General features: G+C 40.7%; 1 protein-coding gene and 1 pseudogene across 6 annotated transcripts in view; both read left to right on the forward strand.

Moving 5' to 3' along the window:
* ANKS1A (ankyrin repeat and sterile alpha motif domain containing 1A) overlaps positions 1-14,083 on the forward strand; it is a 216,754-nt gene that overhangs the window by 49,099 nt on the left and 153,572 nt on the right. The gene's annotated exons all lie outside the window — the stretch shown is intronic.
* On the forward strand, positions 3,870-5,905 carry LOC111725060 (annotated as a pseudogene).

The raw sequence follows: 14,083 nt of genomic DNA on the forward strand, positions 1-14,083 counted from the left end.
AACCTCAAACTCTTGGGCTTAAGTGATTCTCTTGCCTCAGCCTCCCAAGTAGCTAGGACTACAGGTGCCTGCCACAATGCCCAGCTATTTTTTTTGGTTGCTGTTGTCATTGGTTGTTTAGCAGGCCTGGGCCGGGTTTGAACCCACCAGCCCCGATGCATGTGGCCGGCACCCTAACCTCTAAGTTCTAGATGCTGAGCCAAGCATAAAAATTTTAAATGGAAGGTGGCAGAGGGGTTGTGCATAGAGCATGGAAAAAAAGGCTGTTTTGGATTTATACATGGAAAATGTATCAGGGTTCTGGAAGCAACTACCTTCCTCCACACGCTTGACTTCCTTGGATATTATACCAATGTCTGTTTTGTTTTTTTTGTTGTTGTTTGTTTTTGAGACATCTCACTTTGTCAGCTTCAGTAGAGTGCTATGCCGTCACAGCTCACAGCAACCTCCAACTCTTGAGCTCAAGCGATTCTCTTGCCTCGCCTCCCAAGTAGCTGGGACTACAGGTGCCCCCCACAACATCTGGCTGTTTTTTTGTTGTAGTTATCGTTGTTGTTTGGCAGGCCTGGGCTGGGTTTAAACCCGCCAGCCCCAGTGTATGTGGCTGGCGCCCTAGTTGCTGCACCCAATGTTTGTTTCTTCCAACTCTTTTGTAGTTTAGACTGACATCTTCTAAAATAACAATGCCTTTGAAAAAATACCAACAAATTATATGGAATTAATGCATTTAAACATTATTTATGCTTGAGAGTCTTGTGATTTTCTTTGAGTATGGCAGTCAGTGGCCAATATTTTAGGGCTGCTGTTCCCAGAAATTGTGGACCTAAACCAGGATACCATGGAGAATCAACTTGGAGAAAGGGAGAAGAATTGAAGAACCAACTGGATAACTTTATATGCTGGGGAGTTGAAAGCTTCGTGTTTTTTTTTTTCTTACCCTCTTTACAAATTGAAGCATTTTCCAGAGTAGATGAGGAAGGAAGCCCTCATTTTTGTTCCCATGATACTTGCAACACTAAGGTGAAACAGGTTTTTTAGTCAGTGATGTCTTTGGAACTTGCTGAGAATTTTGGTTAGCTTTAAATTATTTTGGCATTACTCAAGGGCCCTGACTGGTTATTGTCTATTTTCTCATTCGCAGTTGTAGTGCAGGCATGTTGCCTACATCCCTTATGCAAGAAAAAAATTCCTTTGCAACTTTGTCTCATTGTAAGTGTTGGAAACTGGGCTTCATGAGGAATTGGCTCTGAACCAGGCTTCCCTTGCTTTTACACATGTGAAACCTGTTGCTTTTGGCTAAGGCATTTGAAGAAAAAAATGTCTGCATCTCACCTAAACCAATCTTATCTTATTCTTGTCTCTTCACCTCCCCCACACACCTGTTTTCCTCTTCCTCCTTCCCATTTTATTTTATAAGATTGTTGCGATTCATTTTTTGGAGTTATTTCAAACATCCACTTGCCTCAGATTTCTTCTTTGATCTGTTTTTATTTCCTTTCTTAATGCAGTGGCCATGTGAGGCTATTTATATTTACTATAATGTAAGAAAATCTTTCTGAGTTTTGTCCATTGGACAAACTTAGATTTGAGTCTCTTTTCATACTTTTCTGCACAGGAATGGGCCAGTTTACATTTTTAATGTTCTATCTTCAGAATCAAAAGTGGGACTGCCCTGGTGTTAATTTGCATTAAAAACTGCTGAGAGGATCAGGAGAGCTGGGACTTGCTGATGTTGAACTTGTTGCTTATACTTAAATATGAGAAAAGGAACTGCTTAAAATATTTGAGCTTCTCTTTCCAGTAGCTTTAGTTGTCTCCCATCTTTAAGACAAATACTAAAGACATAACATTTAAATTAATATATATCACTAAAAGTCCTGGTGGGTAAAATACACACCAGCTTTATAATATTAAAGACTAGGTGTGGTGGCTCATGCCTGTAATTCTAGCACTCTGGGAGGACAAGGCGGGTAGATTGCTTGAGCTCACAGGTCTGAGACCAGCCTGAGCAAGAGGAGACCCCCATCTCTAAAAATAGTTGGGCATTGTGGCAGGCACCTGTAGTCCCAGCTACTCTGGAGACTGAGGCAAGAGAATTGCTTAAGCTCAAGAGTTGGAGGTTGCTGTGAGCTGTGATGCCACAGCACTCTACCAAGGCCAACAAAGTGAGGTGTCTCAAAAAGAAAAAAAAGCTAGCTTCATTGATTCATCCCATGTTTGGCCATCAGTTGTGTAAGGAGAACTTTGAAAGAAAGATGGTACAAGTTACTTCAAAAACATTCTGGCCATGTATGGTGGCTCACACCTATAATCCCAGCACTTTGGGAGACCATGGTGGGAGGATCTCTTGAGGCCAGGAGTTTGAAATAACCCGGGGTAACAACTCTATAAAAAGTTAAAAAATTAGACAAGTATGGTGCCACATACTGGAAGTCCTAGCTACTGGGGAGCCTGATGCAAGAGGATCACTTGATGCCAAGCATTCAAGGGTACTGTGAACTATGATAACTGTGATTGTGTCACTGAACTCCAGCTTGGGTAACAGAACTAGATCTTGTCTCTAAAAAAAAGAATAAAATAAAATAACTCCTCTAGTGAAGTGGTGATGGGGTTAGTGGCATGTTCCAGAAATTAGTAAGGGGGTTTTGGGAACTTATTTTATTTATTTATTTATTTATTTATTTTTGCAGTTTTGGCCCCACTACCCCCAGTATATTGGGGCTGGTACCCTACTCCTTGAGCCATAGGTGCCACCCTTGGGAACTTATTTCGGAGTGTGTATAACCCCCTGATATGTAGTGCATTGAAGGAGTACAGACACCATCCAGCTGTTACTCCAGTGGGGGAATTCAGACAGCACAGCAGTGGCAATACAATGACCTCCATTGCTGTGAGGCAGAGACTCTGGAGTGTAAGATACTGACTGTGCCTGTCTCACAGTGGAGGGGTGCCTCTTGCCTTTGCAACAGATGGGAACACTCAAGCCTGTGACTATCAAGGGGAGGCTGGTGAAGGTCCTCCAACTTTTTTTTTTTTTTTTTTTTTTGAGATGGAGCCTCAAGCTATCCCCCTGGGTAGAGTGCCATGGCATCACGCTCACAGCAACCTCCAACTCCTGGGCTCAAGCGAGTCTCCTGCCTCAGCCTCCCAAGTAGCTGGGACTACAGGCGCCCGCCACAACGTCCGGCCATTTTTTAGTTGCAGTCATCATTGTTGTCTGGCGGGCCCGGGCTGGGGATTCGAACCGCCACCTTGGGTGTATGTGGCTGGCGCCTTAGCCGCTTGAGCCACAGGTGCCGAGCCAGGTCCTCCAACTTTTGACAGCTCATGATATAGTACTAAAGTCATGATCTTCAGATTTTCTATGCCCTTTCCAGCCAAAAGGGAAAAAAATAATCAACTCTTCCCTCAACTATTTGTTTGCTTCCATTGCCAGACCTTTTGTCACACTGTCACAGTACCTAAAATATGTTTCTTTTCATTTCTTTCTTTCTTTTTTTTTTTTGTGAGACAGAGTCTCACTGTGTTGCCCTTGTTAGAGTGCAATGGCATCACAGCTCATAGCAACCACCAACTCTTGGGCTTAAGTGATTCTCTTGCCTCAGCCTCTGAGTAGCTAGGACTACAGGTGCCTGCCACAACGCCTGGCTATTTTTTGGTTGCAGTTGTCATTGTTGTTTTAGTAGGCCTGGGCCAGGCTCAAACCCGTGAGCTTCGGTGTATGTGGCTGACACCCTACTCACTGAGCTATGGGCGCCGAGCCTATGTTTCTTTTCTTAATGGTATAAGTGCTACTGTAATTTCAAACCAACCATGGGTCTTAAGAAGTCTCTAATACATCATAAAAGGAGTGTTAGTTCATTGACTGCACCCCCAACATGTATAGAACTAATGGTCCCTTTACCGTGAAGTATGTCCCTCATGGTACCTAGATAAGCAAATTCCTTGGGAGCTAAGATTTTATAAGACACTACTCTTGTTTGAAAAATAAAGTTTAGGCAGTGCAGCTGGCATGGTACACTACAACTTCAAGAAGATCACAGTGGTGCTGTCAGCCAAGGACTTTACTGACCTGACATTATGAGGACTCAGTGAAAGACTCTCATTTATCCATAAAGATTACCAAAAATTTATCGAATTTGGTAATGTTTTTATATGAGAAAAGTCAAATTTACTCAACAGAATACCATGAAAGATTCTCACAGATTTCCCTAAATTCGATAACATCTGCCCATTCTACACTGATTTGATGAATATTCTCTATGACAAGGACCATTACAAGTTGGCTTTAATAAAAATAAACATTTGCCAAAACTCTAGTGGACAGTGCTTCTAAAGACTATATGTGGCTTATAAGGTATGGTGACTCTCTGTACCGCTGCAGGCAGCGGAAGTGGGTCTCGCTTGGACACATGTGCTCCATGAAGCAGAAGCAGAGCTTAGAGTAACTGGAGCAAGTGTGTCAGCATTTATCCTGTTTCCCAACCGTTGATCCAAATCCAGGATTCTACTTCTGTGTAGGTACTCGAACGTCAGGAAATCTAGCTTCATCAGTAAGGTGACGAGAGTGGACATTGATGTCTAGCCCTACATGTTCACGATCAAGTCTCTGTTGGACATTTGGATTACAGCTGACTGCGCTGACAGGTTATTGACACTCTGGAGATTTTGAATCACCCCTTGGAGGATCAGAACACCATCGAGATACAGGCCATCACAGCTTGGGCTCACCTGCAAGCTGCAGTCTTGTATGTGATGGATCTGCCTGAGCCGTGTAGCCACAGGCTAAAGGAGCAGCTGGAGGTCTTTCAGAACATCTGGCCCTTCTTGATCAAGCCTGTTATAGTTGTGGTAGACAAATGTGATGTGAAGAGAATAGCTGAACTTTCTGAAGATGATCAGAAAATATTCATGGACTTGCAGGCTGAAGGATTCCCTGTGATAAAGACCAGCACCCTGACCAAGGAGGGCATCCATCATGGTGAAAACAGAGGCTTATGACAGGCTTTTGGCTCATCAAGTGGAAACTAAAATGAAGGGAAATGAACCAACGAGAGGCTGAACAGACTGCATTTAGCTGTCCTGAATAAGTGAGATAAGGAGAGGGCCCTGTATATCCCAGAAGGCATTGTGGTACGCAGGAAGAGAATGGAGATGGAGGAGCCCAAGAAGAGGGAACAAGATCTTAAGCTAGAAATGGGAGACAGTTATATTTTGGATCTTCAGAAGTACTGAGATTTAATGAATTCTTCTGAAAAATGCAGTAAGATATTAGAGATCTAGGAAGGCCATAATATAGCTGATTATATTGATCCAGCCATCATGAAGAAATTGGAAGAGTTAGAAAAAGAAGAAGAGCTAAGAAGAGGAGCAGGAGAGTACGGCAGTGAGTCTGAGAGTGAGGATGAGGAGATGGTAGAGATCTGACAGCGATGGATGAGGAGATGGTAGAGATCTGACAGCTGATGAATCAAATCAGAGAAAAAAAGAAGTTGAAAATTCTGGAATTCAAGGGAAAAAATACACAGGGACCCAGGGTGTGAGTGCTTTAGGAGAATGAGATGCATGCTTTAGGAGAATTAGATGCGTAGTCTTGGTGTTGACATGGATGGGAAAGACAATACCCACTATGTGGTCCCTGTAAGAAGGTCTCAGAGTGCCACCCAGAAGAGAAAACAGGAAGACTATTCCACCCTCTCCACATAGAGTTTAACTCTATGTAATGTTTCTGCATGTTGTCACAATAATAAAGAAAGCCAAGACGATGATGAAGGCTTGGAAGAAATGAACTGCCTGGGGAAGACAGGCAAGGCGGACAGGCACGTGTTCAACATGAAGCCAAAGCACTTGCTCTCTGAGAAGAGAGCTGGTAAGAAGGACAGGAGAGGGCAGCTCCTGTGGCTCAAGGAGTAGGGTGCCAGCCCCATATACTGGGAGTGGCGGGTTCAAGGCCAGCCCTGGCCAAAACTGCCAAAAAAAAAAAAAAAAGGGCAGGAGATAGCGGCCTCCCCCAACAAGGTGGACAGGCTTTTGCTGTTAGTTTCTTGGTTTGGTCTGGTGTTTCATAAAATTAGAGTTGTAACTTGTCAGCTGAGAAAAACCATGAACATAACTGAAGCGTTTATTGCTTTGCTGAAAGCTGTGGTTAAGTCTGTTGATGTGGGAATTTTCATCACTACATAGTACTACAGCTATTTTAGTAGACAGTGGTCCTGCAATGGAGTATTGATTGCTTCAGATTTGCAGAACTGGAATGATTATTGGGATGACCATGTTGTTTTTGATGGGGAAGTACGTCATTTTTCTCCAAGGAGGGAACTTGCTTCATCACATGTGTATAGTCCTTTCTGTGAAGAAGGAGTGTCCACTTAGTGTGGGCAAAAGGCTCCTGTCCTCACTGCAGGAGAGGGAGGGAGGGACTGGTTTGTGAGTGCGTCAACTCTGCGCTTAAAATATTCTATTAAATTATCTTCCAGTCCAAAGGAAAAAAAAAAGAGAGAAAAGATTAAGACTGATACGTAGCTTCATCTATTCAGCAGATGCTTTATCCAGTACCCCCTTTGCACAAGATACTACGTGAGATACCAGGCATATATACAAAGATAATCTTACGTAGATGAACCTTGCTGTTAAGAGACTTAGAGTCTAGAAAGACACATAACATATATACATGTATCCATAAATATGCATGCAATATGTATACATGTTACATTACTTTTTAGTTAAACAGATAAAGTAAAATGGAAGTGCAGAGGAAAGAAGATAGTTTTTTGGATATGTATGTTATGACTTTGGACTTGGAGCCAGACTACCTGGGTTCAAATCCTGTTTTAGAACTTATTGTAAGGCCCTTGGACAAATTATTTTATTTTCTTAAGACACCGTTTCTACATCTGATAAATAGAGATACCACACATTAAGTACCTAAGTACCTACTTCGCAGGGTAGTTGTATAGGTAAGGCCCTTAGCAGAGTATTTGACACATAGTAGACCTTGTTATATTGATGGAGAATAAGAGATGCTATTGTGGAGGCTGTGGTCTTTGAAGGAGGAGGAGAACTGAGGCTTGGGATGTGAGAAGAAAGGTAGATGAGGAAGTTGGAAGAAGCTGTGTGTGTTTGGAGACTAGCTAAATTTTGCTGAGTCATCAGCGAGGGAATGATATAAAGGAATAATAAAGATAGTATGACAGACAAAGTAAGTTATGGCTGGTTCACAGAAGGCATCAAATCTTTCTTTGGGTCATTTTGACCTCATTCTGAAGGTTGAAGGGTGTCACTGAAGGTTTTGGGGTGAACTAGTAATAATCAGAGACTAGCATTGGGAAAATTAATCTGGGAACAATCTGATCAATTTATAGTAGGGAAACTTAGTAGGATAAGGTCCTGAGCACCTAAACTAAGTCAGTTAACCTCACAGCCTTTTGTGGTTCTCTACCTTTGTCCCATTTATATCATGGACACTGTATCATTGTATTTCCTAACACACATCATTTTAAAAGGTGGCTTTTACATTCTTTTCTCCTATCCTACCCCACATTTCCCTTTGTAGAGACCTCTTTTCCACTCAGGGCACATATTGACCTGTTCTTTTGTCATTTCCTCCATCTAAGCTGGGCAACGTCTAATATGTCATTTACTCATAATTAAATGAAATACAGTCAAAGCAAATGCATTACTTCGCATCCATTTTAAAGCACATTTTAAGCCATTTATTTTTAATTGGAGTTTAAAAGGCTTTTCTTTTCTTTAGAATAATTTCAGACATCAAGCAGATTGAGAACAATCCTTTTATGCCGAGTCAACTGGCTTGAAGAAAAAAATCAATCTTATTTAGGCCGTTTTGGGATAAGAGTCAGGGGAGTCTCCAGTACCTTCCCCAAACAGAACTGTCCTCTCCCTTGAGGAATGGGATGAAATTGCCCTGTGAAAAAGGCCATGTTATTGGGCGGCGCCTGTGGCTCAAAGGAGTAGGGTGACAGTCCTGTATACCAGAGGTGGCGGGTTCAAACCCGGCCCCGGCCAAAAACTGCAAAAAAAAAAAAAAAAGAAAAAAAAGGCCATATTATTGCCCCTGCCCTGGCACAAATCATCCTGTTCCTTCTGTACATGCCCATCAGTGGATAAATGGATTAGTCAAGTGCTACTTATGGCCAGAGCTTTGTGCTATGCTCACTGCTTCCATCCCTTGCTCTAGAAGTCTATTTCTGTCACATTTGAATTTTTATTTTTTACTTAGTTATATTTGTTTTCTGATTTCTGAGATATCCCACTGGTCCTACGTTGTTTTGTTTGTTTTCTCTCCAAGTCTGGAAGAGTCTTACAACACTTTATATGGTAAGGTGAAACTTACTCTATAAGTGATTGGAGTTCTAGAGTAGTGATTCTCAACCTTCCTAATGCCGTGACCCTTTAATACAGTTCCTCATGTTGTGGTGATCCCCAACCATAAAATTATTTTTGTTGCTACTTCATAACTGTAATTTTGCTACTATTATGAATCGTAATGTAAATATCTGATAGGCAGGATGTATTTAGGCGACCTCTGTGAAAGGGTCATTTGACCCCCTAAGGGGTCATGACCCATAGGTTGAGAACCACTATTCTAGAGTATTAACTGATTGTTCTAAGAATTATGAATTTTTGTTTTAAAACATTTTATTGTAGATGACATAAGGGCTCAGAGCACTGTTTTTAGGCCCTTTTGGAGGTAGCATTTATGGTGTATAAGGGAGCTAATAAAAGAATACTTCAGCAGTTTTCAACCTGTGGGTCGTGACCCCTTTTTAATGATGAACATACATTGCGGCATTAGGAAGGTTGAGAACCACTGCTCTACTTGTTTCCAAATTAGTTAAAAATAGTGAAATACAGAGTGAGACAGGTGGAGGTAGAAATAATCACCTTTATTAGCCATAAAAGTGATTGGCAGTTGTGGCCTTGATCTGCAGCCAAATGAGCTCCCTAACATTTACTGCCTGAAGTAGACAAACGTGCAGACCAGTCACTGGCACAGCTGTCGTAGGAATCTTTCTCTGCAAAGAAAGGGTTGCAGATGGATGGATGGATCAGGTCAAAACACATGCCTCTTGCAGACAGGGCAGTGGAGTTTCTCCAGCAGCTTCACTAGAGTGATTTCATAAGTCTTCCCAACAAACTTACTGAATTTTATCAGGTTTGTGAAATTTGCCTGTAGCTCTTGTGTTAGTGCGTATGCATTCAATGAATTTTTTTATTGTGTACAAATGCAGTTTGTTTTGGCAGTATTATGATATGCACTGTGGTGAAATAATTAGTTGTCTTCTGCCATTTGCTTCCAAGTGACTGGAAATAAGTACTTGGGAATGTGCTAAGTGCAGTTAGTGCTTTTCATATACAGTATTCACATAGTATTTGTTAATAATTTCCTCATTCTGCTTAGAAATATTTGTAAAGTAGATGATGGTGCAAAAATCAGCCATAGTAAGCTTGAAGAGTCAGGAACATTTTATATTTCTGTGGCCTTTTCCCATCTTGGCTCATCTAAAAAATATGAAATATGATTGTTGCTTCCTGCCATTGTGGGCAGTGGTTGAAGCCACTTGACCAGGCTTTGGAAGAAGCTTTGCCATGCAAGCTAGCAGGATGAGTTTTAGTTTTCTTGTTCCTGGTTAGGTGGCCAGTAATGCTCTCCATTTCCAGAGTTGGTTTCTCAGGGACTGTTCACTTGTCTTTCTGGCCAAGAATAGTTGCAAGATAAGCAGCTATGTGGATTTAAGAACAGAGTGTATTTTGCACTGTCTGATGAGTACATTGTGTCTCCAAAGTTGAGATTCCACATAGTGAGCTCTGGAAAACAACTGCTGGTAAATTTAGAAGATAATGAAAAGATTAATTATACATTCCTTATCTTGCTGAGCACTGTGTTGACTGATGTAGTTCACTGACCTGAAGATGGAACCAGGAAGCCTGGAATGTGATGTTTCACATTGTTTCTCTTGGAAAATGTATTTAATCAACATTCAGAGTGTTCAGGGTGATATATTTGGTATGACCTTTGTCCTTGAGGCACCAGTGGGAGTCGGCATGTGACACACATGATGGGAATTTGAGAGGAAAAATGGAAATGAGAGAATTTAATTTGAGTCAGTTTATATAATTGAGAATTTTTTTTTCTGATGTAATCTGTATGTTTGCTAGAAAATCAAGCAAACTCAGATTAGGAGTACTATTGATTCTGACTCTTCTAAAGCAAAAATATCATTTAAATATTATTAAAATAATACATCCTCATAATGAAAAAATCAAACAATGTCAAAATCTATAGTATCTTCCTCCCTTTAATCCCTTTAACAGTTTTATCTATATTTTTTCAGATTTTTTTTCCATTCATACAAAAGTATATTCCATTTTTATTTTGATGCTGGTACATAATCTGCTGCTTGTATTTTTCCACTTAATATACTATTGATATTAATTAATTGAGTTTCTATCGTGAATGAGTGTTGAATCATGCTAGATAGAGTGTTGCCCTGGGTAGAGTGCTATGATGTCATCATAACTCACAGCAACCTCAAACCTCTGGGCTTAAGTGATCTTCTTGCCTTAGCCTCTTGAGTAGCTAACTACAGGGGCCTGGCACAACATCCAGCTATTTTTTCTATTTTTAGTAAAGACAAGATCTTGTTCTTGCTCAGGTGGTTTTGAACTCCTAAGCTCAAGCAATTCACCTGCCTCAGCCTTCCAGAGTACCAGAGGGCCAGCACTATAGCCTTGAGCCACTGTGCCCAGCCTGCAAATCTTTTTTAATGAAAAATTTTAGCTAATGACTTTTCTTTTTTAATCTGATAATGGTAAGACTCTGGAGAGTGTAAGATATTGACTATGCCTGTCTCACAGCTGAGGGGTGCCTCTGCAGGGCCCCTTTTGCCTTTGGAGCAGATGAGAACACTGAGGTCTGTGACTTCAAGGGGAGGCTGATGAAGGTCCTCCCAACTGTTTGTGGCTCAGGATATAGTATTGAAGTCACTATCAGATTCTCTGATGTTCAACACTCCTGCCATTCCTGAGATAACTTTAGTCATTTCTTAGAATTGACAACTGCCCATTCTTTATAGACATTCAAGGGAGGTCACAGTGCAGCAGAATGTATGATCTAGGTTAAGAAGTCTGAGAGGGACTTGGTCTAACTTGTGCTGAGTATGTGACTGACCACTCATTTTATGGAGCCAGAGGAAATTATATAAGAGATCCAGCACCTCCAGGAGCTGTTCTCAGTGTAGTTGCTATGGTAGTTAGAGGTGATAATATTAATGAGAGGTTAATAGTATCATTAGCCTACAAAGTTTTAGATTCTAAATTACATTCATCCTAGTTGCAGTCTTGAGGGGTTTTAAATGCTTTGGCTGTCTTTAATTTGGGAAGTTAATTATATTTCATTTCCTTTCATAGTTTTTCCAAGGGTAGTTGAGTAGTCAGGTGGAATTTCTCATACCATTTTCCAGTTAGAATATTTAATTTTCGGCTCGGCGCCTATGGCTCAACCGGCTAAGGCGCCAGCCACGTACACCTAAGGTGGCGGGTTCGAATCCCCAGCCCGGACCCGCCAAACAACAATGACGGCTGCAACCAAAAAATAGCCGGGCGTTGTGGCGGGCGCCTGTGGTCCCAGCTACTTGGGAGGCGGAGGCAGGAGACTCGCTTGAGCCCAGGAGTTGGAGGTTGCTGTGAGCTGTAATGCCACGGCACTCTACCCAGGGGGACGCTTTAGGCTCTTTCTCAAAAAAAAAAAAAAAAGAATATTTAATTTTCTTTTGAGCACTAAGCTAAACCTTGGCCATCTCTCATTTCCCTGAGGAAGTGAAAGTTTTCTCCACTTTACCTGCTCTCTCTAGAACAGTGGTTCTCAGCCTTCCTAATGCCTTGACCCTTTAATACAGTTCCTGTGGGTTGTGACCCACAGGTTGAGAACCACTGGTCTAGAACAATTGATGAACTTGGTGGTGCACAGGGTAATTGGAGATTTGCTATGAACAGTTATCACAAGTAGCAAGAGCTTGAGTAGTCACTTGGCTCTAAGGCAGCAGTTCTCAACCCACAGGAACTGTATTAAAGGCTGGGGCATTCCTGTCACAACCCACAGGAACTGTATTAAAAGGCCAGGGCATTAGGAAGGTTGAGAACCACTGCTCTAAGGCCTAGTTCGAGGTTAATAACTTAAAAAATGTGATCTGTTGACTTCTAGGAGCTAAGACACATGATGAAGCATTTAGGTTTTATGCTCCTAATTTGAAGAGTGTATGTTAGATGATCTTAATAGTTTCATGGAGCTCCATGAAATTTTGATTTTGGATGAATGTGCCCACTTCTCTAAGACCGATCCCTCAGTTGAGACCTGACTTCTATATACAAGATAGGATATTGACTTGTTTATAATTTGTGCCAACTTTGTTGGTTTGTACCTCTTTTTATCCTGATGCTGATATTTACTTTTTGTATTTTGGATTGTATATTGTACTTTAATTGTTACTTTTAATTCGTTTCTTTAATCGTTATTTACTTTTAGGGAGTGTGGGTTTTTTTATAGACTGAATTGTTTTAGAACAGTTGTAGATTTATAGAAAAATTGCTCAGAGAGTACAGAGAATTCCATATACCTCTCTCTTGCCTTATTTCCATAGTTTCTCTGTTATTAACATTTTGTTTGTTTTGTATTAATATCTATAATATATGATGTATTTGTTATATAATTGATAAGCCATTATTGATATGTTACTATTAACTAAGGTCCATTAGGTTTCAATCTTTGTGTTGTATAGTTCTGTGAATTTTGACAAATGTATTATCTCTCACCATCCTGCAGAATAATTTCACTGCCCAAAGACTGCTGTATGCTCCATTTCTTCATCCATCCTCCCCATCCCCTGAAGTGCTGGCAGGCACTGATCTTCCTCCTGTCTGTATAATTTTGCCATTACTGAAATGTCACATATAATTGGAATAATACAGTAATTAGACTTTCCAGACAGGCTTCTTTCACATAGTACTGTGTAGTTAATTTCAGTTCTTTGCTGGTATACAGGAAAGTCATCAACTTTTATACATTAACCTTACATTCTCTAATCTTGGCTATCATTGCTTAGCTCCAGAAATTTTTTGGTGTTTCTTTAGAATTTTCTACATAGATAATCATATCTATCATATGTACACAAATGGAGTTTTATTTCTTCCTTCTAAATCTATATATTTTACTTTTCTTATGGCATCAACTAGGAGTATTTCCAGTATGATGTGTTGAATAGGGATGGTGAGAGGGAACATTCTTTTTTTTATTAAATTTCAGGTTAATGTGGGGGTACAAACAGATTCCATAGTTTGCATTTATAAGGTTAAAGTCACATTGGAATGTGTGTCCTACACCCAGGTAGTATGCCATATACCCATGCAGTGTACCTGTTGAGTGTGAATTTACCCAACACTCTTCCCCCCCCATTTGAATTTCACTGAGTTTTTCTTGCATGTGAGCATATAGATGTTAATCTACTAGTTCCATTTAGTACCCAGCACATGTGATGTTTGTTATTACATTCTTGTGATACCTAGAATGGTCTCCAGTTACATCCAGGTTGTTGTGAAAGATACCTAATTTCCACCATTTTTTATGGCCAAATAATATTCCATGGTATACATATGCCACAATTTATTAATTCATTCCTGTGTTGGGTTCCCACTTGGATTGTTTCTACATCTTTGCGATGGTGTATTGTGCTGCTAAAAACATTCTAGTACAAGTGTCTTAGTGATAGAATGCCTTTTTTTCCTTTGGGTAAATACCTAGTAAAGGGATTGTAGGATCAAATGGTAGGTCTATTTTTAGCTCTTTAAGGAATCTCCATACTGCTTTTCATAGAGGCTGCACCAGCCTGCAGTCCCACTAACTGTCCCATCAGCAGGAGGATCACTGAACCTTTCTCTCTGCATCCACACCAGCATCTGTTGTTTTGGGACTTGATGTAAGCCATCGTCTCTGGGTTTAAGTGATATCTCAGTGTGGTTTTGATTTGCATTTCTCGGATGGTTAGAGACAATGAGCATTTTTTCATAT

This window comes from Otolemur garnettii, unplaced genomic scaffold (genome assembly GCF_000181295.1).
Source record: "Otolemur garnettii isolate 467f Iridium unplaced genomic scaffold, OtoGar3 scaffold00031, whole genome shotgun sequence".
In the NCBI taxonomy this organism is placed as follows: Eukaryota; Metazoa; Chordata; class Mammalia; order Primates; family Galagidae; genus Otolemur; species Otolemur garnettii.